This window comes from Anopheles arabiensis, chromosome 2, assembly GCF_016920715.1.
Source record: "Anopheles arabiensis isolate DONGOLA chromosome 2, AaraD3, whole genome shotgun sequence".
NCBI lineage: Eukaryota > Metazoa > Arthropoda > Insecta > Diptera > Culicidae > Anopheles > Anopheles arabiensis.
In genome coordinates, this window is record NC_053517.1 from 26,074,691 (window position 1) to 26,100,678 (window position 25,988).

General features: G+C 47.9%; 2 protein-coding genes across 4 annotated transcripts in view; one reads left to right on the forward strand and one right to left on the reverse strand.

The window, feature by feature from the left end:
* Positions 1-25,988, reverse strand: part of LOC120903778 (autophagy-related protein 16-1) — a 249,551-nt gene that overhangs the window by 131,571 nt on the left and 91,992 nt on the right. The gene's annotated exons all lie outside the window — the stretch shown is intronic.
* Positions 24,543-25,988, forward strand: part of LOC120903762 — a 91,676-nt gene continuing 90,230 nt past the window's right edge. Inside the window, exon 1 of one of the 2 annotated variants that reach the window (XM_040313379.1) lies at positions 24,543-25,358. The gene's annotated coding sequence lies outside the window, so the exon portion shown is untranslated. The remainder of the gene's footprint in view (positions 25,359-25,988) is intronic. The other variant, XM_040313371.1, reaches the window with a different exon arrangement.

The window sequence follows — 25,988 nt, forward strand, 5'->3', positions numbered from 1 at the left end:
AATTACACTTTCTTCCAATGGAGCGAATGTAGAGGCGAAAGAACCCGGAGCTCTAACCCGGGCCACACGAATTCGCGTGTTTGCCAGCGCTGATCCCCATCGGCCATCATCCCCACACTGCCCATCATCCTCCAGATGGGCTGTGCAATGTGCTTCTGCCGTGCTCCTTGAAGCTGTCAAGCGATCTCACACCTTTTTCTGGAGCGACACGCAGCAGCAGCAGCAAACGGCAGAACGGCTCACCATCGCTCCCATCATACGGACGGACCCGAGGGACCGTCAAATTGGTGCAAGCAAATGGTGCGCAGGTCCCCCGGTGGTTAGCCAAGGTCATTGACGATGAAGTTGATGAAGATGGGGATGATATTAAAAATAACCCCCCTGAGAATACCCCATGCGCAACCCCGAAAGGTGCTTGACCACACTAGAGCGCTCGCCCGGGTTTGCGTCCGATAACGATTCGCTTGCTTTTAGTTTGTTGTGTTTTTTTTTCTCTGGTGTGAATCCGTTTCACTTGTACCGGGGCTAACGGGACTCGTGTGCTCTGGGGTTCCAGAACTAATTTAAAGAATGTACAAACAAAAACAAAAAAAAAACAACGTAAAAAAGCAAACCCCCGACCAAGCTTTAATGAAATTCATGCTAAAGATTAGGAATCGTAACAGTGTGAGACACGGGGGAAAAAGGTAAAAAAGGGCATCAAACACCATCAACCCCGCAGCAAGCAAGGGGATCAATGATCGGTTTATGACACCGAAACAAAATCATCCCAGTGGCGCGCTTCTGGACGCACGTGTGTGTACTGACTGCCCTGCCAAGGCTGGACAAACGCGAGTCGAGCGCCCCGAAATCGTAAGAGAGCAAGTGAGCGTGCGCGCGCCCGTGATAGCCCTTTCCGGTCGATTAATTTTTATGGACGCATATTTGTTCACCGCCGCGCGCCGAAAGAGGAAGTACACACAGTTGCAAAGGTATGATGATGAGATGGAACGGTTTTTGAGCTGGGTCCGCTCCGGGAACCTGCCAAACCTGCACCGAGCTCAGAATCGCAAGTCATATAAAGCTAAACGCGGTTAGCGGTGGCACGTGCTATCAGACAGCCGACTGAATCGAACGGTTAAAGGGGGCCACATAATGTGGCAAGATGCGTCGATGATACTCTTGTCAGCGACCTTCACAGAACAAACAACAAAGTGGCCAAATGGTTGCGTTGACTGAGCGGGTCTGTGTCTCATTCTTGCTCCGATCGATGGAATGATTGTGTTGTGGTGGAAGCGATACTGGGGAGCGAAACATTCACCACCTCTCCCTCGGTTAGAAAATGGTAGCTAAAGGGAAGAAATGAACGAAAATCGCTGCTAGCAAACAAGCAAACAAATGTGTGGTGCCAACGTTCTTCGCCCAGCGGATCACATCCGAAAACTTTCAAGACACTCTTTTCTCTCGACGAGAGCGTGTGCAATGGCGGCACGAGGCGTCCAAGCCAAATAAGGCAAATTGAAATTAATTGGCAATGACCGCCGGTTGTCCGGGTGAACCTGCCACACACGGGACGGAAAGGGAATTTTTGCAACCGCGAAACACCCGAGCAAACGACCGGAAAAGCTACCGAATGATTGGATGATAATTAATCTTCGTCAAACGTTAGCCGATGGGTTCGTGTTTGGGGGTTATCTGTACGCATGTGAGTGCTGCTCTTGATATGACAGTGTTAATCCGTACTTCAGTCGTGTAAGTATAGTACAATTTATCTGTTGGATACACAAGTTGATGAAAAATACGATAATTTAAAAATGTTGTACAAATAATTAATACAAACTCCCTCTACACTTCGGAAAATCCATAGTATAGAAAAATAAACAAGAGTTTTTGAGAATAAATGTTCATGTTTTAATTACAAATAATTGTAGCATATTATTTAAATAATGAACTTTAATTATTATTTCATAAAAAATGGTTCGTCACTTATACTTTTATTGAAGTCTTTTATTGCTTTCGGAACGTAAATACACAAACCGTTGATTTGAACAGAAAAATAAGTAATCATTGCATTATTGTTAATTTAATCTAAACTAAACAATGTTTTAAATCTATCGAAATTGGTTTTCAATAATTGGGAAAATCAATGCACACACAAATACAATCAATAAATCGTCCCTTTAAACAGGCTCACCAACCACTGCATGCACTGCAACATTTGTAAGGCTTTGCGAACATTTGCACCAGTTGCATTCTTTTCCCCCGAGGAAACGCAAGCATTCTTGAACCTTGAAAAAAAAACCACACGCCCCAAACGTGTACCACCTTCAGGAGAGAACGGCGAATGGCTCCACAGAAATTGCCGTTGATCCAACGTTATGCAATAGCGTGACCGTATCCTCGCGCGAGAGCAGCCCGGCAAGAACCGAGAAGTCAAAGCGCAAACCGTTAAATCGGGAGGCCTGGCCGGCGTTCGACCCTGCCGGGGCTGTCACGGTCCCCAAAGTCAGGGCCAAGGCGACCGAAACGGCAAGAATTCCCCTATGCACGCGGTGTGCTTTTTTCCCCTGTTCACCTTGACGGCGGCGGCGAGAATGGACGAGAGCCACACGATGATCGGTCGTTTGCCCGGTACGAGTACGTTCCCTCCATGCCGTAGGGGATGAAGGAAAACGTTTTTTTTTTGCGAGTTTCTTTTCGCACACATGGTACATGGGGAATGGGGAACGAAAAAAAAAACTACGACAAGGACGGTTGTTGGTACTAAACCCTTGTTCGGGAGAGCGCTTAAAAAAGCTCACCGTCCGCGAAACGTTGCCCGTTGGAGAAAAAAGCATCGAGACGATTACCGTCCACCGGGGAGAATGGTCACCGCGGGAGCTTCCCAACATACTTAGGGGAAGCAAGTTTGCACACTTTATCCCCACTCTTCCCTATTTACACGAGGAACTCACCTATACTTGTGCACGGTTTGCAAAAGCTTCTACGCGTGGAGAGAGAGAGCGAGAGAGCGAGAGAGTGAGCGTTCAATCGAAGGGTAAAAACGGCTCCCGATCCGCGAGCTATGCTTTTTGCAAGCCAGTCACATGGCAGCATCCGCGCGACCTGTATCGCAAAACAGTTGAGGTTCGACGAACGTTCGAAGGCAGAAAATTTGCAAACCGATCCACATCCGTCACGAGTTGCTTACCTATGTGTGGAAAAAAGGGAAACGAGAAAAAGAGAGAGAAAAAAAGGATCATAAATACCTTCCACATCAGGATGATTGCCAGAATTAATGTATTTGCAAATCTTCGCTTTCTTCTTGGAGTGCTTTCGGTAGGAGAAGCGTAACATGCCAATCCCCGACATTCCGTTCCCTGCCCGACCTACCACGTACGATTCAAAGCCCTCCCGTTGTGAAACGTTTGATAGAAAAACCACACACAAAGTCACACAAATATCATCTGCTATAAACACATATCGACAATTGATTTACGACGCGCTGGAAACGGTACCGTGTACACCCGCCGGATTGTGGTCTGAACTTTTACCCCGTTCGGTTCGTTCGCCCAAACGTTGTGATACTCTGTGTTGAGGAATCGGAGAAACATGTGCAGACACACACAGCCCCACACCCGCAGCATATCATACTAAAAGGAGCTGATGCCATAAACGATGGGGTTAGTTGGGCTGTAAAATATGTAAATTACCCACTTGATCGGACTCGTCGCATCGGCGGGAATGGGACGCGAGTGGCTCTATTTTGTAGAATTCTTACACACTAAATTCTACCCGCTCCTGGGCTGATCGTTTGTATGGCTGATATGGCATGTACCATTTATGGTTGGAAATGGGATGGAGGGGCTTTAGGACATTTTAATTAGCTGCTTTACAGCAGGAAAGGAAACGTTCTTTTGATTGCAATATGTTCTTGTTTTCTTCGTTTAGAGTCGATCGACTTCGGGCGTTGATCGCGCAGGGTCGAGCTGTTCACTTTCGGTGGAAAATTTCACTAATCCAACGCAACATTCCTACACACGTCCGGGACACGCTGCATTCGATTGGTGCTGAAATTGCTAAAACCCACCATTTCCCACAGCAATTCCGCGATAATCTCGATCTGTCTGTTGCGCTTTTTTTGCTAACCGATATCGCAAATATTGAGTTCGATTTTCAATCTCCCAGCTCAAGGTTCGGTCCGGCGCCGGCGGACGTATTTACGTATTCCAAAATAATCAATTAAGCTGCTCCTTCCGGGCGGGACGATGACTTTCCCGAAAGCCCGAGCGCCGCTCGGTGGGAAGCACACCGAAAACCGATTCGTATTATAATTAACCCTAATTCTACTTCCTCCGGTAGCTGCGGCGGCTATACCCTCCGGCACGTCGTTTTGGTGACGCGTTTTTTTCTTTTTAAAGTGTTTTGGTTGCAGCTATCAAAACACACATACACAATCACACAGGCACCCTCCTTTATTTCCCATACCGATGGGATCCCAGCACGGTGGCAATAATGTCCCATTTGCCGCGGGGATGGAAAATTTAACCACCGAAAATGCTACACTCCCGACCGACCGCACAATGCATTTCACTTTCCGTGCGCTATCTATTCCATTCATCTATAAGCGCACACACACACAGACAGGTCGGGCGCATCACATGCACATACCGCCCCATCAGCGGCGGTGTGAGAGTTTGATGAGTTTGATTCTCATCATTCACCTCGGAGGGGCTCGGGCAAAAGGCCCATTTTGGGCAATTCATCGGGAACTGTGCGCGCGCGGCGTTGGTGAAAACTTACCAGCGTGCGCACGCCCGGTTACCCGGTGAAAAGTGAAAATTATATCAAGGTCAGGGAACAAGATTGAAAATTTTCGTCGCTCGGGTAGGGAAGGGTAGCGTGTGCCAATGGCGCCTTATAATGGCGCTGCTGCGAAGGTTTTTCGAGATTGAATTACACTCACGGAGAACAAGGGGCGGGCATTACCAAATGAGAAAGAGGGTGGGGGGGGGGGGGGTGGAAGAAAATTGTTTTCGGGAAGTTTTCCACTTTTCGGAGCAGTTTCAGCAGTTCCCAACCATGCGGGCACGGTCGGACGCATTATAGTCACGACCAAGCTTTTTCCGGCAGTTTCGGGTGGTTGCATGAGGCGCACTGGGGCTGTGAGGGATGCAATCGTTTAAGTTGAAGGGTTGTGTGTGTGTGTGTCTCGCTCTTCCTCGCTCTCTTTGCCTTCATGCGATGATTCTCCATTCATGAAAATCAAAAACCAACGTTCACTTTCAGTTGCTACCGCCCGCTTCCCGTTTGCTTGAGATAACGTGCAGCGCGCGAACGATCGCGAACGTACATCGCTCCGCCACGCGTTATCTTCCATTCAACATGGGCTTACGTGGGGCCGCCCCGGCCACGTGAAACCATGTGAAACCGCGGGTGCTTTTCAGCCCAACCCAAATTCGGTGCGCGCATCTTCGCAAACGCTCCGTGGTAAAAGTGTGACAAATTATCGAAAACCCTAAAACAAAAGTCCGGCTCGTCGGCTCGGCCGGCGTCTTGGCCGGCGGTGGCGGCCGCGGCGATCCGGTTGAAAAATTCAAACCTTCCGGGAAGGGTAATATCGCTCCCATAGCTAAAGGGCATAAATGGGTTTGCGGGCAAGATGAGTTTGCCCATTTGTTTGACAGGTTGTTCTTCTTTTTTTGGGTGATATTCGCCCTCTCTTTCTCTCTCTGTGTTGCACTCTGAGCATTTCCTCTATTTTAAATTAAATTCGCTCAAATGGGTATATATTGAATCGCAGCTTGTCCGCATCACCTCGCGAAGAAAGCCAATAATTCCCGTCCCGGTTGTGCGATAAGGTCGGCCAAAGAGATGTGCGTGCCGAAAGTGCTGCCTTCCGATTGACCTGTGCGCACAGAGGTTTTGTTTTTCGAATTGTTTTTTTCTGGTTTTGGCTGGCCCCTCGGGCTGTTTTGACGGACGGAATGAAACCAGCACAGCAAAAGTGCATATAAACCTCAGCCAAAGGAGGATTGAAGATGGGAAGGGTGCCATAACTGACGCCCGACCGGAAACTTCTGATTCACACGATCCGGAAGGATTGCTTTTTTCGATAACGCTTTAAAAACTGTGCGCTGAAAATGTTTATTACCCAATCAGGATCTGGCAGTGGGGAGAGGTCCAGAGGTTACAAAGGCACACGCATCTTGGCGCCTCGGATGGGGTCGTAAAAAAAACGAGTTGATCCCAAAGAAAACTGGGTCACTCGCTGCTCGATAGGAGTTTTCACTTATCAACCTTTTTATGAGGCCGGCGCGGTGCTCTTCTTTTCACGCGTCGAATTTGGGCCACTGCCAAACACGCTCGGGCCATTCCGGACGGAGGTCATCGTGTGTGAATCGTGAATGCAACTGCGCACACTGCTGTCTAACCTTCAGCGATTTCTTCAACAACATGTACAACACACGCAAAAAGAGCCTCTACCAGCCGCGGGTACGCCAACACGAACGATCTAAAACGCGTTATCTGACCATATAGGAAAATCATGGGTGCGCTTTGATGCAACCACCAAATGGGAACTGGAATGTGACATGCAGGAGCAAGGGTAGGAGCAGGAGGGCAAGGCCCATTCCACGCATGCTTCTTTCCTCGCTTAAACGTATACACTCGATACATGCAGAGACGCATCTGCCTGTCTGGACACGACGCTGTGAAGAAGGGGTTCGTTTGGGCGAGAGCAAAACCTGTCCCTGGAGGTAGGTGGACAGGGTGTTTTCGTTTTTTTTTTGCTTTTCCATCCTTAAACGGCAATTAAAGTCTAATCACTGCTTTAACTGATACGACCAGCGACACCCGTATGAGATGGGAAGGTGTTCGTGTGTATGTGTGTGAGATCTAGAGGAGTACATTTCATTTCCTGGCAGGGGTTGTAAATTACGTCGTGCCACCTACGTGCCAATGAGGCTAGTAATTATTTCTCATTGCATTGATAACACGCCGTAAACTGGCACGTATCGCAACAGATCGATGGGATGGAGCAGTGAGCCACCAAACACTATTTTATCGTGTTTTGTTGTATAAAACGTAGCTTATTTATTGTTAAATATGTTTTAAGTTTTTGAGTAGTATCCGTGCTTTAAGGAATTTGTTAAATGTTGTACGGAATACATTAAATAAATCTATTGGAAATAGATTGAATTGAGAATGTGTGTCCTCTTATCGAAGTGTACATATTAGGAAGTCAACTGAGTAGCCTTTTCTCATCATTGCCATCTTCCAGTAGTGTTAAAGTTTCCATTAAAAATGAACTTTTTCCGGCTGCTAGTAGAACAAAAGAGATGTTATTTCCTACATGAGCATCCTTTAAAAAGTTTAAATTCAAGTTTACTTGCCAACATAAATCTACGACATTTGCGAGTTGCCTTTCGTCGGTTATCAGGAATTTTCGCCATAACGAACGAAGATATGTGTGTAGGCATGTTCTTAAGATCTATCGTCGATTTTATTAATTTCGTCTCAGTTTTCGTGACAAAACTGTTGGAGTAGAGCTTTCGCATCACGTTGGTCCAGAAAATGTCGATGGGAAGTAGCTGGGGGATGTTCGACCGGTCCGTGGACTATGGTGTCATATCGCAATTCCGCCGAAATTCGCCTTAAATGATACCTTTGAGTTTTGGCGAACTATTTAGTTACTATTTCACTCTTTGCATCGCCCTCCTGGCCAGGCGAACACATTAATCATGCGACGTTTCCCTAGGTCGTAATTTTTAGCATCATTTGGAGCTTTTTGACGCTCAGGGTAGTCGACCATTAAGAACCGAGCTTTCTGACGATGCTTTCATTGTTGGCTAATAGTGCCAAGATGTCTTATATGCAGTAACAGACTTATACGACGTCCACAAACAGCCGCCCGGAGTCCGTTTTAGACGTTATGACGTTACATTTTTGGCCATCAAGGATATAGTTTAAATGACAAAGGTGTCACACTTTGTCTGCTGACTCATGAGATACTATTATTGAATGAGAAATTCTGTCCATTTTTTCAATGCAGACGTTTTGTAAAATACTTCCAATACAATAATTGCCGATAAGTCAAAAGATTACTATTGCTGTTTGTTTGCTTTTTTGAGAAAAAAAAAAATGACGAATCAACTAGCTGACTAAAGCGTTTGCACTCAACGTTATTTTGCAGTCGTTGCAGGTCGCAAAAAAAAAGAAAAAGAACGAATAAAAAGCACATATGCAAAAAAGAAAAGTTTGTTGTGTCCAAAGACCATGGCCTCAATAAGTGGAAAAGTCTCGTTCCACGTTATATCTACACATCTTATCGTAGCAATTAATGTTGCATACATTTTCAAACTGTTAGTACCGAATAATTCAACCTCCCCTATTGGTTGATATCCAAATTTCTGAACGATACGTGTCCACTTGGCTTACCTACTTTTGGGACCAATAAGTGGGTGTTACATTAGTCATATCTTTGATGCCACACACATAAACGATAGCCATCCGTCACATTCGCTTTGTGAAGCTGTGCAGGTCAGGCGAATCGGGCGGTCGGACAACGGCGCAAACCCGCAAACCTAGAAAGTAAGACACCCCCGTGCGCTCAGTACGTTGTCTCGGCGATCAACGAAGCGAGGTAACAGAACAAAGCAAGCGTACGTGTTTCCGGTCATACTCGAGGAGAAAGAAGAAATTAAAAGCAAATTAGAGATAGTTGGTCAAGATTTTGCGACACCAATTCATGTCACCGTCGCCACTGCATCATCATCGTCGCCGGGCCATGCAAGAAAATGGCGGGAGTGGCACACTACCATATGCTCAGTACGACACATTTCTCTGTTTGCCCTTCATTCGAAAACGGACACAACTATCAAACAGATTGTGGTGGTGGTTGTTTACTTGCTTGCGTTTGCTTGCTGCTGGAACATCATTAAAAACCAATGAACAAGACCGCATCGCCGAGAAACAATGAATCTCGACCCCCGCCGGGACTGTCCCTGACGACTATCGGTCACTGGCACATCATGCAATGTCAAAATGTGGCGCTGCCGCTACCAAGGGTTCATGTGTTACTTTCTCCTTCGCGGAAAATTGGGAATTTCCCACCAGTGCGGCCGCCCCACAATGCTCGCCGCACGCACCACATGTCCGAAACACGAACGAACCAATGAAAATCTCCCGATTGCGTTCCCGTACGCACCGTCTCAGTGCTGATGCGACCGGGCTGATGACTACCATCGCGAAACCCTACACTACACACTGCCCGCGCAACAATTGCACCCGTGATTATAATGTTTCCTTCCACCGCCCAACACACCCTCCTCCACGTGTGTGATGCGTTGTTGCAAATTTGATTTCTTAGTTATTTCGATTTCGGTGCCAATTTTCGTGTTGCTGCGCTGGTGTTGCTTCCCTTCATTTCGCGATGTGTTTCCTGTGGCCCCGCAGCACGCTTTAGCCCGCACGATGCGTTCATTTACGTGTACACCGGAGTATATGTGTACATACAACAGCGAGAAACAATGCAGCAGCAGCAGCAGCAGTGTGCTTTTTTGTGCTGCGTAATGAGCACTAATAGACACACTGACCTGGTCACTTAATTTTCGCTTTTTTCGCACACGCGCGCGCGCCCCAGCAACCGTTGCAAATTGGGCACACATTTATGCCCCGTACGATTAGGCGAAAACACTGTTTTGGGCGACGTTCCCGCAAGAATTTTGCCCGCAGATTTGGGGACGGAAAGACGATTAGGCCCAATTCCGCCACTAATAAACAACTCCGACGAACACGCGCAACGCGGCGCAATGAAAGAGAAATGTAGAAAGGTTATTTTAATGGCAGAAAAAAAGGTGAAATAATGATGCGAAAAGTACACTACCCCTTTGCTCCCGGTTCAATTATCCAAAAACCTACAGCACAAATCATCTGTAACCGGGAATGGGAGGGTGGGTTGCCGCAATCGGTAGCGGTATCATACAACACCGTCAGTGTTCTTTTTTTTTTTTTGCCCACTTCGCCCTTTAATCACTTTCTTACTCTACTGCCTCCCTGGCATCTCCCTGGTTTTTGGGGGTCGAAGGGAAATTTGCCGGAAGCAAAATTAACCAAACAGTCACGGAACCCGAACACACCGCCTCACACACACGCACACACAGCCATAACGCGGTTGGTAGTAAAATTTTCCCTCCCTTTCGGCGGTCGCGGTTTCGGTGTGACATTTTCGTTTTTCGAAAAATTTCGTTTTCAATGGCAATGGCGCTTTTATGTTCCCACACCATGGGAAAAATGATAAGCCACCACCATCCGCCTCGAGACCGCGCTCGTCGAAAGTTCAACCCATCGAAGAGAGTGAAATCATGTGTGTGTGTGTGTGTGTGTGTGTGTGTGTGTGTGTGTGTGTGTGTGTGTGTGTGTGTGTGTGTGTGTGTGTGTGTGTGTGTGTGTGAAGTTTACGTTGCTCTAAATGTGTGCACGTCAGAGGCAATTTTGGACCGTCTCGCTGCAGAGAGCTGTCTCACCACATTAAATTGTGTGCTCTTTGCTGGAATGCCCTTTTGCCAAGGGGCCGTGGTGTGGAGCTATCCACCAACAAAAATAGGCCTCTCTTCACTGTGTCGTCGACGGGTAGTTATCACGATTTGCGGACTACACATTTTAGCTACATCGCTGAACGCCGGCCACACGCCTATAAGATATCAAGCGGGCGACACATCGGTCGCCCCGAAACTGTAAGTGCTCGCACAAAAGTGACACACTTTAGCAGTCTGTCCAGCATTTCTCCACCTCTTAGGCTCTTAGAGCCCGTCCCTGTCAGCTTCGGACCATCCCACACACACACACACGCGTTTTAATGACATTAATCAGCGTCATGCGGTGTGGTGTGTGACGATGTTCCAATGATCCACTGCACTATTGACCGGCATAAGTGGACCCGTCACGGGAAACGGCCTGCGGCCAACGACAACCTGTTTTTGGGCATTAAAGGTATTAAAAAGCAGGCATTCCGTTTTGATCGCACATTTCCACCGAATGTGTCGAGCGGTAAAGGGATTTAACAAACAAATGAATCACACAAACACTTTTTCGCAGCGAATTATGGTTCTATTTTGCGAGCTGGCTGTCAAAATCGAAAGTAAAAACGTGCTAAACATGCTAAACACACCCTGCTTGACCCTGCTCGTGGTGCTGCTGTGCGTGTGGAAAGGATAAAAACCGTGCCAAACCAGGCAAACACGAACATCGACGACAAATCGTACCGGGAAAACAAATCCATGCAAACGGTGGTGCCGTAGTAAATTGGTGGGCTACGGCGAGGCTATCGAATTCAAATCGAGTTCCCTTTATAATTCACATCCTACCAGAGCCGGCTGACGGCCGAACCGATGAAAGTTACGATTAGATCAGTCCGCCCGCGCTCGAAAGGCATCCCTAAAGCGCGCCGACACTAAACACCTTCCCAGCCTGCGGAAAGGATTAATTTTCAAGTCGGGGAGAAATTTTACACGTTCACTCGCTCGGGTGAAGGAGGTTCGCAACAGGCAGGAAGGCAAAGTCAAACGGACACTGTGAGTGTGTGTGTGTGTGTGGCTGTGACCCAGTTTTCCTGCGGTTCTTAGGCGGGTTGGTTTGGCCAAAAAATGACATGAAATTTACGGCTATCGGCTGTGGCGGGTGGCAAGACCTGAGGTGATAGCCACAGAACCGCGCGGACGGGCACGGCCAGGCCGCTGCTAATGGGCATCATCATAAACACCATAATGACGCGACTTCAGGCTGCCGCCATCGTCTCCTCCTCCTACTCCTCCACCCTGGGACACTGGGTAGATCATATTTTGTGCGCGATTTAACAAGCGGCGGGTGACAGCGGACCCAACGCCCAACCTGGAGCCGATAAGCAAACATCGCGCGAGTGAGCGGCGTTCGTCGCCGGCGATGTGTTTATATCTCATCATTAACATCGTTTGTGTGACCGACCGAGTGGAGATGATGTGGTAATTCTACCTCCCAGGCCACGCCAATGCGCCAAACCGGGACGGCCGGCTGGACAGGGCAAAAGGAAATGGTATAGAATCGGTCGACGCGAGAAGTCGCTCCTTGTGGCGCGCAGAGGACCGATGCTGGCGCGCATATGATAAATAATGTTCGATGTTCGGGCCAACCGAATTGTAATCGTATCTACACTACCGCCAGCACAGCACCCCATGCTTTTGTGTTCCGACACCGATTCCGGAAGTGATGCTCGCTGTGTAGCATGCTGGTTGCCTTTTTTTTTTGTTTTCGCGCACATTCACCCAACACAAACCGCTCGGGCTGGCTGTACATTATTCATTTCCAAGCGTACCTTTCGATGCCGCACCGCTCCGCTACTCTTATGCTGACGGAAATACAGGGAAAAACGGGCACATACACACACAAAAGCTCAATCAAAAGTGGCTAAGCATTGGCACGGTTTTTCTTTTTTTGCAAGACGACTGCTCGTTGGCGACATATTGTGAGAGTGTGTCTGTGGGTCTTCCTTTTTGGTTTGAGAAGCTATGCACAGCATTCCGGCAGAGCGGTTTGGCTGCCGCTACAACCTCGCCTTGTGTCGACACAATAAAACCTTGGACGACCCCGCGGACAGGGCAGGGCAACGCAGTCGAAAGGGCGCACGGGACGGTTTTTGCAAAGGGGGACAAGATTGTCATTTTATTTATGATCATTTTTCCAGCAACTTACCCGTTGCGGTGGTAAGTGAACGGTACGTGCTGTCCGTGGAACCATGCCGGGATCATCCTGCCCGTAGAGGGAAGGGATCCACGCTTTCGCCGCATGCCCGGGGAAAAGTGTCGCTGGTGAAACCGGCGAACTGCTTGTGTGCGGGTTTGGTGTAATCGGACACAAGCCGGGTGGCAAATGGCTTAACCCTACCCCCGCGCACGAGTACCATCTGCCGCCGAGTGGCGAGGCTTGACGATCTTTCTTCAGTGCGGATTCTTTCGGATTTCCTCCTATACTGTGTGCTAGTCAAATTGTTTCCCTTTTACGCGAACGGGACTGCCGGTCCGAACTGTCGGCGCGCGTCGATTATGTGCTGCATATGAACCGACCGGTGTGGCTTAAAGCGGGAGGAAACCAACGCGCAAATATACCGAGCCGATTGTGTGCGTATCGTGTGCGGTTCGCGTTGGATTATGATTAGAACGAAACTGCAACTGTTGCATTAATTTTGTTTGTTTGCTGCTGCCAGGCTGCATCGTGCGGCAAGCGACGGGAATGCATCTCGCAGCCACCGGCCGATTCTAACGGGCAGCTTTTGATAGAACCCTTCAAACGGTCCATCATCATCGGCTGCAGCAAGAAGTGAAATAAATTGCGGCTGGAACTGTCCGGAAATGATAACTCTTGCATAATGCCGAGTGGGTAGCAGTGGGCTCAGTATTACGTCCATGGATAAAGGCTCGTTCGAATTTCTAATCCCGATACAATGAGCTATAAATTAACCAGAATGTGGATGCAGCGTGACATTATCGCTTCTTCCAGTAGTTTGACTTTTTTTCTGAATGTAGGGTTCTACTAGAAAATCATAAAACTAGAAACAATTTCAAACCATCAATTTAAAGCTAGATAGGCAATATTGCAGTTTTAGGATAATTTGCCAATTGTTGCACACTTAAGGGAACAGCCTATTTATTTCATATGTTTGAGGTAGATAAAACTAAAATATTCATGTTATGTGCGTCTACGATATATTATTATTGTTTAACAAATAGTGTACATATTTCATTGTAGGCCGAAAAATACAGATTATTAAACTTATAAAAAAATGTATTTGTTGCACACCTACAAAAACTCCAAATTCTATTATAGCACACTTTCCAACACACTGTAACTGACGAAAAAGAGCCCCTTCTACAAACCGTATTAGGGTCAATACAATACAATACAAAACGCTGTTACATTACATGTTTATCCTTGGTTCAAGCCGGAATTCATAGTCAAAATAGTCCGCAAACTGCTGCCGCTCGCCAATGACTCTGTCAACATAATAGCACGACGAAAAAAAAACAAATATACAGTTTCAGTGGTTCACAGAGTGAAATAAACCTTATTTTGTGATGCACAATTCATAGCGGTCTAGTTAAGAAATCCATTCCTTTTGATCGAAATCAGTCGTAATATTATAATAATCTATATATATAAAAATCTCGTGTCACGGTGTTTGTTGCGAGCAACATCCGAAACGGCTGGATCATTTTCAACGAAACTTTGCACACACCTTATGGTGGTATGAGAATAGGTTTTAAGACTTAAAAATCGTTCAGATGTTACACTGGACTTAATTTAAAAATGATTTTCTAACTCCCATACAAAGAGCAGGATTGTTGTGTTGTATGGGGCATTTTGACACTTGGTGTGAGGTGCCTGGCGCTTTACACTCGATGATCGGATCCTGAGGGGATACAGGCACGATACAACTATCCCAAGTAACAAAGCAATAATTAAATATTTTAATTTTTTTGTGGAATAACTAAGTTTGTCGGGCCAGCTAGTTTGTAATAAAAAAATAAAATTTTGAAATTTTCAGCAGAACTTTTTAAAATTAAAGGAAGAATGCTACCTTAAATCAATGTTTTGCAAATATTTCGAAAAATAACAATTTATACGTAGTGTGCAATAATTGGGTACTGTGCAATAATTGGCAAATTACCTTGATATATTTTAATATAAAAATTAAAGGAAAATATAAATGCATGAATAAGAGTAAAAATAAAAGAACGACAATGTGCAACATGCAACAATCGATTCGAACAGATAATTTAAATTATATTATTAAGTCACATTCCATACTCTTATAAATAGTTAAAAGTTTCCCACACATTATTCCAAATTGTCTGCTTATCGTTTCCAACCACCGAGAAGTCCAGAACTCGGTAATATACTCACACATTCCACAATTTCTTAACTACCCAGCGTCTGGCTACAAGATAACTATGCGGGGAAAACATTGCAAACATCAAACGACCCATCGCGCAGCCATTCTGCCACACCGGACGAACCCGAACAAGGCGCATCATTCACAACACACTGATGGCCAAAAAGCACAAACCAACAAAAACCGGGTCACCCTTAATGAGCCCTTCGCCCTTGTTGGCTGTTGGAGGAGGCAGGGGCGATGGGGGAGCTTCGATCGGTCGGGTTAAGTGTTTACGCGTCCCGCCGAAACATCTCATTTTACACCGGCCGGGTTGAGAGGGTGGCTGCGTGTGGATTCGGTGTATGATAATGATATAGCAGCGCCCGGCTGGACCGATGATGGACGATGATCCCGAGCCCGTGCACGGTGCAACGACCAAATGGACCGGAAATTGAGCGCCAGACAAACGCCGTGGCGAGGTTAACGAAACCAACAAGAAGGGCTCATACTGGGTAGAGCTTTAGAGCCGAGTGGGTGGAGGTGTGTTACCATCGAGACAAAACGTGTTTAGGGTGGCCCGGGTATAGCTTTCGTTGAGTGAATTTCCCTAAAACATTTGGACACTTTAAATGGAATTTAATAACTATCACGAGAAATCTTCCGCCCGAAGCCGAAAGGAGCGATAATTTGGAGTGGCCAAACATGCGCACTGGATGGCCGTTAATGCAAACCGCTTTGAAATCAACACCTGCACAAAGGCACACCCGTTCCATTCCTTCCCGGTCCGCATAATCAGAGCGATCGATTTGGGAGGTTGCTCGCGCGTACAAAACGAACTAATTTTAGCTCCGGCGCGGTAGAGTTGAGGCATTTTTAACGGTCTGCGACCGAGCAAATCATCATCCCGATTGCTGTTGCTGCTTCCCATCGGGTTCCCATCGTTTTGATCAATTGGAAACCTCCGATTCCGATTGTGCGGAGATGAGGCGAAACAAAAAAAAGAAAAGAAAAAAGGCAGGAGAAAGAAGAAAGCTAGTTAGCCCTGGAACGAAGTAATGTCACCCACAACCGGTCGAGCTGATTTGCTCGCGCGTATCAAACGCACATTGGGGCAGGCAAGCCGTGCATCGGCGGCGATACGGGATCGACAGAAACAAACCGAACAGCAGCAGCAGCAGCAGCCTAGTTTCCATTTCGAACGATCAATTTCGATCGATGAGAAACAAGCGACGAACCTTCCGACGGGCCGTCCCGTTGCATTCGCTGAACTGAATTTCCTACTTCGGGCATCACCAAACTCCCACCGGGGGCCGCCGTATTTCCCGGGGAAAAAACCCTCCCAACCCCGCATCCTTCTTTGCCTTTGCCGGCCAGGGTCAGCCTACTCGGCGCTGCGCTGGAAAGCGCGTAGTAGTTACCCTGGTCGCTACACTCACCTAGCGCGGCGCGCCTCGCGGTAACGCGACCGACGACACAGCGACGATCGATTGATTGATAGTAACAATCAACGCAGTTTTTCTCCCAGCACACACAGCGTTCCTCCAACCCAAGTCGGAGCACGGAGAAAGGGGGAAAACGGGAGGGAAAGCGGAGGATGATCGCTGATCGAACCAATCGATAGTTCGATCCATCGGAGTTCACCCGCTTCGGTGGGAAGATATTTTCGGATGCCACAACAACTCCACTCACTCAATACACAGGGGCGCGCGCGCGCGCGTGTAGTTTTCCCGACCTCTGCGTGAGGTGCGCGCGCTCGCCCCCACCTTTTTCCACGCACACTGCGCGGCCAGTCGACGCTTTATCGAGTTTGCCGACGTACGTCTTTCTCGTTATCGACTGCCGGCGGTGCGGCCGCTTTCGAATGCGCGAATGCTGGGGCGGCACTGGTTGGCAGTGACGGGGAAGTGCCATGCCGACGTTCGTTCTCTATTTTCAGGAATTGTTAGCCGATTAGTTTAATATGATTTGATGGAAATCGGATTAATGGACAGGGCACACAACAGCGGGGAGAAAGGAACTTTCGCGCCAATTCAGGATTTTTGCAATCGATATGTGTGCGCCCGGTAGGCAGAAAAAGGGTTTTTGTTTGCAGGCCAACCAACACCCGAGCCGAGCAACGAACAAAAAAAAAGGTTGATACAGTTGGATGGAGATATTGGCAAACGGGGAAGGGCGGTGATGGAAATGCTTCAAACGACGCATTAGCGCTTTCACACACTTCTTTCGCAGTGCGCACAGCAGCAGAGGGTGTTGTGAAGGTAAATTGAGATGCGCATTTGGTTGTTGTAAAAAAACGCATTACTCTAGCGTGTGTATTGAACAGGAGGATGAAGAAAGATATTACATTCAACAGCAACAGAAGTCGCATGCTTTTTGGGAAAAAAGAAGAAAAAAGATAAAGCGCCAAACGATGAACACAATCAATTTGATGAGGTATTTACCAACATCGATTATATATCGATAACCATTACTAGACTAATTCACAGTTCGAGATTAATGTAATGAAACAATGTTAATCTTCTTATACATCACATTTGAATTTAAGATGAGAAGCACTATCTATTTCTGGCTTCAAAACAATCCACAGCTCCATCTATTGGACCACTCGAGGTTCGTCGCTTAGTCCACGGGTTCGTCGCTTACCTATTACATCACTACGTCAATTGCGACTATTGACTCCTGTGAGCTTTTAACATGTAGATTTCACCTTAAGAACTATTATTTTGTGTCGTTAAGTTGTACTTAAAGCATCCATTTCTCCTCGAAAAGGGTATCAATGCGATCGATCCCACATTTTGCACCTCACCCCATAGAAAGCACTGTCATTCTTGTCACTTGAAAACAATTTCCTTGCACTTGCAATAATAAGCATAAATCTACCCAATCCAACGCGACCGCAGCCCGGCCTGCAAGGAACAAGGTTAAGTGTCAGGAGCATTAATAATCCATAAATCATCGTCATTAAGTCGACGGTACTGCCGGTACCCGGCACCCCCAGAACGGCATAAGCAAACGGTGCAACCAATAGGGCACACGAAGACAAACATCACATTGAACCAACACACCAACAATGCATCCCTTGTCATTGTTTGCGCTCACCGCGATAACCCGCGTTGTGTGTGCGCGCGTCTAGTGAGATGATTTACGAGTGGGTTCCCTTCCTAGTGATTCCTCACTTGCGCATTGCCGGTGCTCCTTCGGGTTCAAACGGAGAGGGAAAATGTGGTTTAACTAAATACCTATGCAGCGTGTAGGTTATATGGCCGTTAGAAGTAGTGCTAAAAACACACACGCGTGTTTACTACTCCACACAACAGTGTGCGCGGGTACGCGAGGTTGATACAGTATGGCCTCTTAAGAAGAGGGATGAGTCCCGCTCTCTCTCTCTCTCTCTCTCTCTCTCTCTCTCTCTCTCTCTCTTTCTCACTAGTGCCCATCAACTTTGCCCTACTAAAACACAAACCTATCAAAAAGCGGTACCATCATCTTTGGGTGCAGCCCGCTCGCACACATTGAACGCCATTCGACAGCAGAGGCGTGCGCGGCCGCTACGACCGATTGACGTGCGTGAAACAGTTATGCGCCAAGTGGAGGTGTGCTGTACATATGCTACAAAGTAGCAACATTGCGCGATCACTTTACAAGTGCACTGCAGCTCGGTCGTGTGTTTAGGGCTCATAAAAAGAAGATGGCACCTTTTCCTCCTTTTCCTTTCTTCCCTTCTCAGCATCTTTCTCTTGGATGCTTGAATTTGCAATTTTCACTTAACCTCACTATTTCGCTGAGCTGTCTAGACCTTCTTCAGAGGCGCACTTCAAACGGCCAAGCATTAACGTCTTTGTAGGTAGCAATGGGGCGAAGGGGGGACAACACTAAGTCTAATTATCATAACACACCTCCTCCACCTCTTGCAAGATCGCCTCCGACTCGGGTGTCGCACTCGACATGTGGCAGAGCGGTGGCGCGGATCAACAACACACTGCCATCTCGCACGCTTCCCGGATTGAATTACGTCTCAATCATGCTGCGCGAAAAGAGAGCTGTCCGCGAGGTGGCTGCAAGGATTGATCGAACGCATCGCCGCTAGAAAGCAGAATAGAAACGAAAAAAAAACAGGGTGACCACTTTTAGCACTCCCAGCACACCCAGCACGCACGGGCGAGCGCGCAAGAGTGGCGCGGCAGGATTTATGATCTCGGCTGCAAAACGGCGGCCATACCGTCGCGATGCCCATAAGCACCCTTGAAACCCGGCCACAAGGGTTGCCTCTTTTGACGGTGAGCCACTGCGGAGGAGATCTGTGTTTCTTTTTGCTCCCTTCTTCTAACCCCGCAGCAGCAATGCTCTCCTGCTAAACCGGCAAGCGACGAACCCGGTGCGCGCGGGCATGATTTAGTTGCTATAAAATAATAAATTAGTATTTTTCCGCGGATTTGATTTATTGCGGCCCAGCTGGGACTAGCGGCAAACCGTTACCGTTACCAAGGGATGGGATGGGTGGGTATGGAAGACACTCAACCGGTGCGCTTCTGTCGCTGATCGATAAATAGCATCGTCACACGATCGCCCAGCGAAAGGTGATCCCGATGTAAGTGGATGATCGTAAAAAGCGCGGGCAGGGAACAGTGGCGCGGACAAGAATGGCAACGGAGAGGGCGAGCAGATAAGGAAGGCTTTGCTTGTGGTATTCGAGAAAGAGAGCGAGAGAGAGAGAGAGAGAGTGAGAGCACCGGTTAGAGTAGATTGGAAAACATTAGAACCCTATCATTATCGGGCAAAGCCCAACATCTTCCGAATATCAATAAATAAGGTTCCGCGTTGACCGCGGATGTCTTCTTGCCCGGAGATGCCCACCGGGATCGGTTGGGCTACAAAAGAAGAGGAGGAAAGGGAAGGATGCGGAAGAATGAGCTCTCGCGGTGGTAATGGTGTTGATTGCAACCGAAGAAACTAGCAATATCCCACCCCGCCCTCTAGTCGGAACACGCCAAAGTGAATCGTTTATGGTTTATGTGCACGAAAGTACATTACGCCTCCTACTCCCGCCGTTCGCCCGCGCGTTGGCAATTAGATTCGCTAACTAACTTTCCGGTCATATCCGGCCGGGCCCGGGCACAGAATTCGATCGATTGCCATCAATTGCAGTGCGGGTGCGGCAGGCCGCCCGAAGGCATTCGCGGATCAAGCCAGTGTGCCTATTATTAGGCTATCGCGAAAATGATCGTAAACAAACACTACCGGATCATCACCGGACCGGGTTCTTGAGCATCTAAGGGTGCTCTCTCTTGCCCCTGTTTGCTACCTGTTACTCGTGCGCGTCCTCGCTGGCGGACGAAATTCGTGCAGTGTGACTTAATGGCCGGTGAGTAGCCGCTCGCCCGCTGGCAGTGCTTGCTTGGAACAATTTTGCTTGAAACGATCCTCCACCCTCTGCTCGGGTGTTATTGAACTCGATCAAATAGATTCCCTTTTCGTCCTCCCCTATTATAGCGCTACCACTTTTGCGCAAACACGAGAACGATCACATTCTTACACCGCTCCACCTTCACGTCCGGTTCTAATCATATGATGTACTCTGTGCGCGAGTAAAACACAGATCCCTATTTGCTGCCGCTGCTGCTACGGCTACTACTTGCTGTACCGTTTCGATTTTCCCTTTCTTACTTCACTTACTTCGCGTTGGTCAATTTTGCATCACCTTTCCATCAAACAACGACGCGTACACACACATACACACACCGTAATCTTGCGAATCATCAACACGCCAGTCGGAAGCGCAATCGGTTCTAATAAACTCATCCCCTTCGTCAGCTTTCCATCTTCCACGGCACGGTGAGCGTAACGTAATCGGCTCGGCTCACAATCACTCGAGCCGCGATAGTGAGAAAACTATAAGCTTATCTTTGCACAACGATGGTTGTTCCTCTTCCTTCTCATATCTTCTTTCCACCCAGAATGACTCGTGACGACGCTTTGCCAATTGCGCTTTGCGGGCGTTGGGCGAGCCCTTTTCTTTCAAGCCGTTTCAGCGTGCGTGGTGAGGCAGGGTGTGGTTTTGGTTGCAACAGCAGCAAGAACATGCAGCATGCAACGAGGCGCGGAGTAAAAAGGTAAAAATCAATCCCGTCGTCCCGAGCGAGCCAACTTCATTAGATTCTTATTTCGTACCCCAAACCAAAACAAACCATTTCTCGCTGCGCTGCGGCGGCTGGTTGTGAAGAGCGCGCCACAAATCGTGCCATTACCGGTAACATGCGATCGAGAATGATTGATCGCGGCCAGGCTGCCGATCTGCACAGTCGAGGGGCGCGGGACGCTGTGATCGAGATTCAGCACGCATCTCTCCGATCGTGCGCACCTCGTGGTGGGTCTCGTGGTGCGATCGGCTCAAACCTGCCGCGCGCGGTTGCAGTTTCAGTTACCGCTGGGCTGGGATCATGCGACCCATGCTTTCATTAATGGCATTATATGATCGGGCGCGCGCGCGCGCGTACGGTGCATGTTCGGTTCGGGTAAGTGATAGCGGAAGATACTGATACTGGGCGATTGCAGGGAACGCCGGTGCACGGTCTGCCGATATCTCTTGCGCCATATCAAATCGATTGCAATCGATTTCGAAACCGAATAGCTGCTGCTTGGGGGCGCTTGGTCGTGCACTAAGCAGATAAGCAACAGCAGCAGCGGGTGCAGCACGACCGGGCGTCCTGTGCCGTGTTCTATACTTTGTTAGTTTAATGAACTCATTACGAATGGTAAAAATGGATGCCCGGCGCGGAGAGTGAGCTTTCAACTAGCTTCCATTGTGCGATTGGGAACGGTCTCAGATGCACTAGGGACGATTTATAGATGGACATTATAACTGTTGATGCAACATTCGAAAGCAGTGCCATTTGTATTTATTCAGATTTAGGAGTTTGAGTTTGAGGAGTGTGTATGGTGTAGACAAAGTGTTGAGGGATTAACATTTACATCGAAATTAGAGCGCAATAAGTAAACATTCATACAGTGAATCTCCTCACAACGAGTACCCCTTATGACGAGTTTTTCACAAGACAAGTAAATCTAAATGCTCAACAAATATCTTTCTTAACGAGTAAAATTTCGCATAACGAGCAATATCATTTGTATTTATGATACCGTTTTTGCTGCCAATGTATTATCAAGTTCACAATTGTTTACTTTCAGCATTTCTTTAAGCTTCAATATCGCTCAGGCAAATGAGTGTTTTGATATTAAAAATTGTTCAATATAAAACAATTGCCACGATACAGGATCCCACAAGCCAGATTCCACTGTATTTGTATGTTTTATTTTCAATGTTGTTGTTGTTTTAAGTTATTGTAGTTTGGCTTGCTAAGTTCTATAATCTAATGCATAACTTAGCTGACAATATTTCAGACATATTCTGATGTTCCTACATTTTGTCTCATTATTCAAGGTAATAAGGAAATGATTGATCTTCAATCGTCCCTTTGTTTATCTTATATTATTTCTACCATAACTTAAACTGTCAATCCTGTCGTCTGGCTTATTCAAACTTTCAGATTTATAGATAACATAACGTAAAGTGTGTCCTATTTCTTAACAACAGCTACTCAATTCCTCAATTACACAAAAAAGTATAAATCTCTTCTTCTCAACAAGAGACATTTCTAACAGTAAGTAGTGTATCATCAGCATAGAATACAACCGCCAACAGAATAAGAACAGATTTGATTGCATGCAAGCGGCGAGCTATTTCCATTTGCCGCACAGCTAGCAATTAGCATTTCACTGTCGCATCGGTCTGTTATTAGGTTAGGCAAGAAAAGAAGCACAACAATGGAGGGGACACCGCACCACAAGCAAGCACGGAAGTATGTTTATTTAACAGTTTCTAGTCGTTGGGAAATTTGCTCTGATTTATGAGAGCGCCTGTCTGTAGCTGCGCGAATGTACCTGACTGCGGTGGCTACAGTCAAAGATTAGCAACCAGAGCTTATGGCAGGCAATTTGCTTTTCAGGGTACGTTTTATGCGATGCTGAACAGCCGCCACAAAAATTCAGCCGCTGCAATTCATCACCTTAATCGGTAGAGTTATAAATAACAAAAGTTGGTAGCCAAAAGCAAACAAAATGCCATCCAGCCGTAAAGAAATGCAAACAAAAACCCGCCATCAAATGTCACATTTTTGATAAGAACGAATAATGCTGTCGTCGATGCTGGGGCAAAGGAAATTCGCAAGTACAAAACCGCCCCCCTCCCCATTGCCCTCTGAAAAACATAGCGGTACCATTTTGGAGTTTTCGTTCGCGCTTCGTTCTGTGTGGCTTTTTGCGACCCTCGGGGTTTTCGGTGTCAAATTTCCAGCGTTCCAGTTGTGGTACGCTCTCCACACACAGACACACAAGATGCAACTGCAGGCTGCAGAAGCAAGCAGGAGGCTGCTGCCACCCTGGATGGATGTTCCTCGTGGCGGGCAGGAGGGCAGCAATGTTCATTTCGAGCAGTTTTAGGTCATTTTTGTCCAAAACTGATCGGTACCACACGATAGGCAAGTGACAAGGGCAACTCTCGGCCATTGTACTGGTGATGCTTTGCTGGACCATTGTACACCAATGAAAAAAAAAAAAAAAGAACAAAAGCGGGCCACTTTACCGATGCTGTACATCGTATCGCATTGCAGCCACACGACGGTGCAACGTTCCCGGTGACAAGAGGTTAAGGTACTTGCATTGAAACCGTCCGAACAATTCGCATACCGGTGATTGCGTACCGCCTTCCCCTTAACAAAAACGGTCTTTCCTCTGGGGGAGCAAAACATCATTAAAGCTCCGTGGAACGATCAAATCATGCTCGCGGAAGCATCTCGCTCACTCTCCTTAGCTCGCTCTCGGCCATACATCCGCGGTCACTCAGTGAAAGCAGCCCCAGGATCGGCAGCCCAAAACAGAATCGACGATGAATGAGCGAGAATGACGGGCGGACTGGTGAAATGAGTGCCTTGCGTGTGCGAGAGGACGGCTCCATTCCTTTGCAAGCGGGCTTCAAAGCCCTCAGAGCTTTTGCTCTCCCCCCAAATTCAAGATCTCGCCACCGCGCAGCTCCGCCGACCTCGGCGACGATGTGCCTTCGCCCGATCCGTTCCCGCACCGCTCCCCGAGCGATCCGCTTGAGAGCTTTCTTTCGCTTCCGCGTCGTTCGTTGAACTTCCTGCTCGATCTGGGCCAAACGGCATGCCGAGCGAGCCGAACGCGCGCGCGCAGGCAAGTTGGCCCGATCTTGGCGCGACTTTTCACGATCAAGGTTGTTGCGTTCGAGGTCTCGCGCCACTCTCTCGCGCTGGTGGTTCGCGCTCTCTGGCTCTGGTCTTCGGGATGAGCTTGCTTGCTGCCGCAGAGCAAAAGGCTGACGTGCTTCACGATCTTCATTATGCAACGGAGCTGCACAGCATCGTTCCCGCTCGCTTGGAGAGCCGCCGTCGTTCTCGCAGAAGCGCGCAGCAACCGCGCGGTGAGCAAAAGCGCCACCATCCGAAGAAGCGAACGAGCCGGCTGTAAACGAAGCTAGCCCGAGCAGCTCCCCGTGGGTTCGGGAGCGCCCACCAAAGCCCATCCCCGAAGAAGATCGCGCTCTTCCGCCGCGGCACTGGAATCGAGCGCCCGCGTACGAGGAAGAAAAAAACTTATATAACAACCCACGGCCAGCCAATGCTCTTTAGTTAAGTGACGACCTTCGTACGGTCAAGATCAGTTTTGGAAAAGTCTTCTCCCCTCCCCGGAAGGAAAAGCGGACGACGTACAGCAGCACAGCAGCTTCGTCAGGCGAAACCCAGCACCAAGCTTCGACTTGGACACTATTCTGCAGCAGCATTGCATCGCATTGCTGCTCGCGTTCGGTTTTTTTTGCCGTTTAGGGGGTTCGACCTGTAAAGGTGTGTGACGAGTGGGTGTTGTTCTGTGTCGTCTCGGTGTGCTAGACACTTTTCAGTGAAAAGTGTAGTTTTTCCTTTTATTCCCACCCGTACCCGGAGGTGAAAACGTGTGCACGCAAAATTGAGCCGCTCGCCGCTAAGTGATTTTCGACGCAAGTGGAAAAAAAACAGCAGCAGCATCAACGGCCCACCCCATCTGAACCTCAATCGACTCGAGAATACTGTTAGTGGAAAATTGCCTCCAGCACGTAGCGCAGTTCGATTCTTTCTGCATCTGCAAACAATTTGCTACACTACACACACACACGCACATACGAAGAGGGAAGCAAATTCCCCAAACCGCAAAGAACAAGTGTCTGCAAGAGTGTGAACGAGAGTCCGAGATCCGTTTGCCGAGTGTGTTTGTGTGTCTGTGTTCAACAAGCAGTGAAAAGCAGCATTAGCATTTTCTGCGCGGAAAATTCCCCTGCCGTAACATCGAACTACTCTGTGGTACTGCCGCAAAACCAGTGGTGTTGTAGAACCTGAGGCGATAACTTCAACCGAGGCGAACCAAACGCACCAGGCAACAAAAATAACAGGTACGTTAGGAAAAAGAGATTTTTGACCTCCACACAGACACAAACCGTGTGGATCGATTTCGATGCATATACACACGCATACCGTTGAGGGCGCACCCCGGAGTATAAGCGAGTATAAAACGGGGGAGAGAAAAAAAAACGGGAAAACGAAATGATTTCGCGATCTTGCGATCGCTGATCATTTGAAGAGGGTAATACATCGATTGCTACGCGATTGAACAGCCGAATGGTGTTCATTAGCGTGCGCCCGTAGAGTGTGGTGTAGAATGGAAGGAAAACCTTACGCTGCACAAGCTGCTGTCCGGCGCTGGCTACCCGTACCGCTGCTTTGTTCGGACAATGCTCGCTGTACGTTTTTTTTGGGAAGCCTCCCGAGCAAATGAGAGGTTTGTTCTGTACGTTCTACCGACTTTTTTTGGCAATCTAATCGGTAACTATCGCTTACACCTTTAAGCGCAAGGTGAGCAATTAAGATCCATCGGATAATGTGATGAGCGTCGCCCATTGGGCTGTAAAGAACACGAGTGATTTAATCGCCGTAAAAGAGAGGAACCGCACATTTGTAAGCTGGCCCTTTTTTCCCTTCGAACATGAACAGATGGATCCATGTGCTAAGCGCTTGTTCAAGAT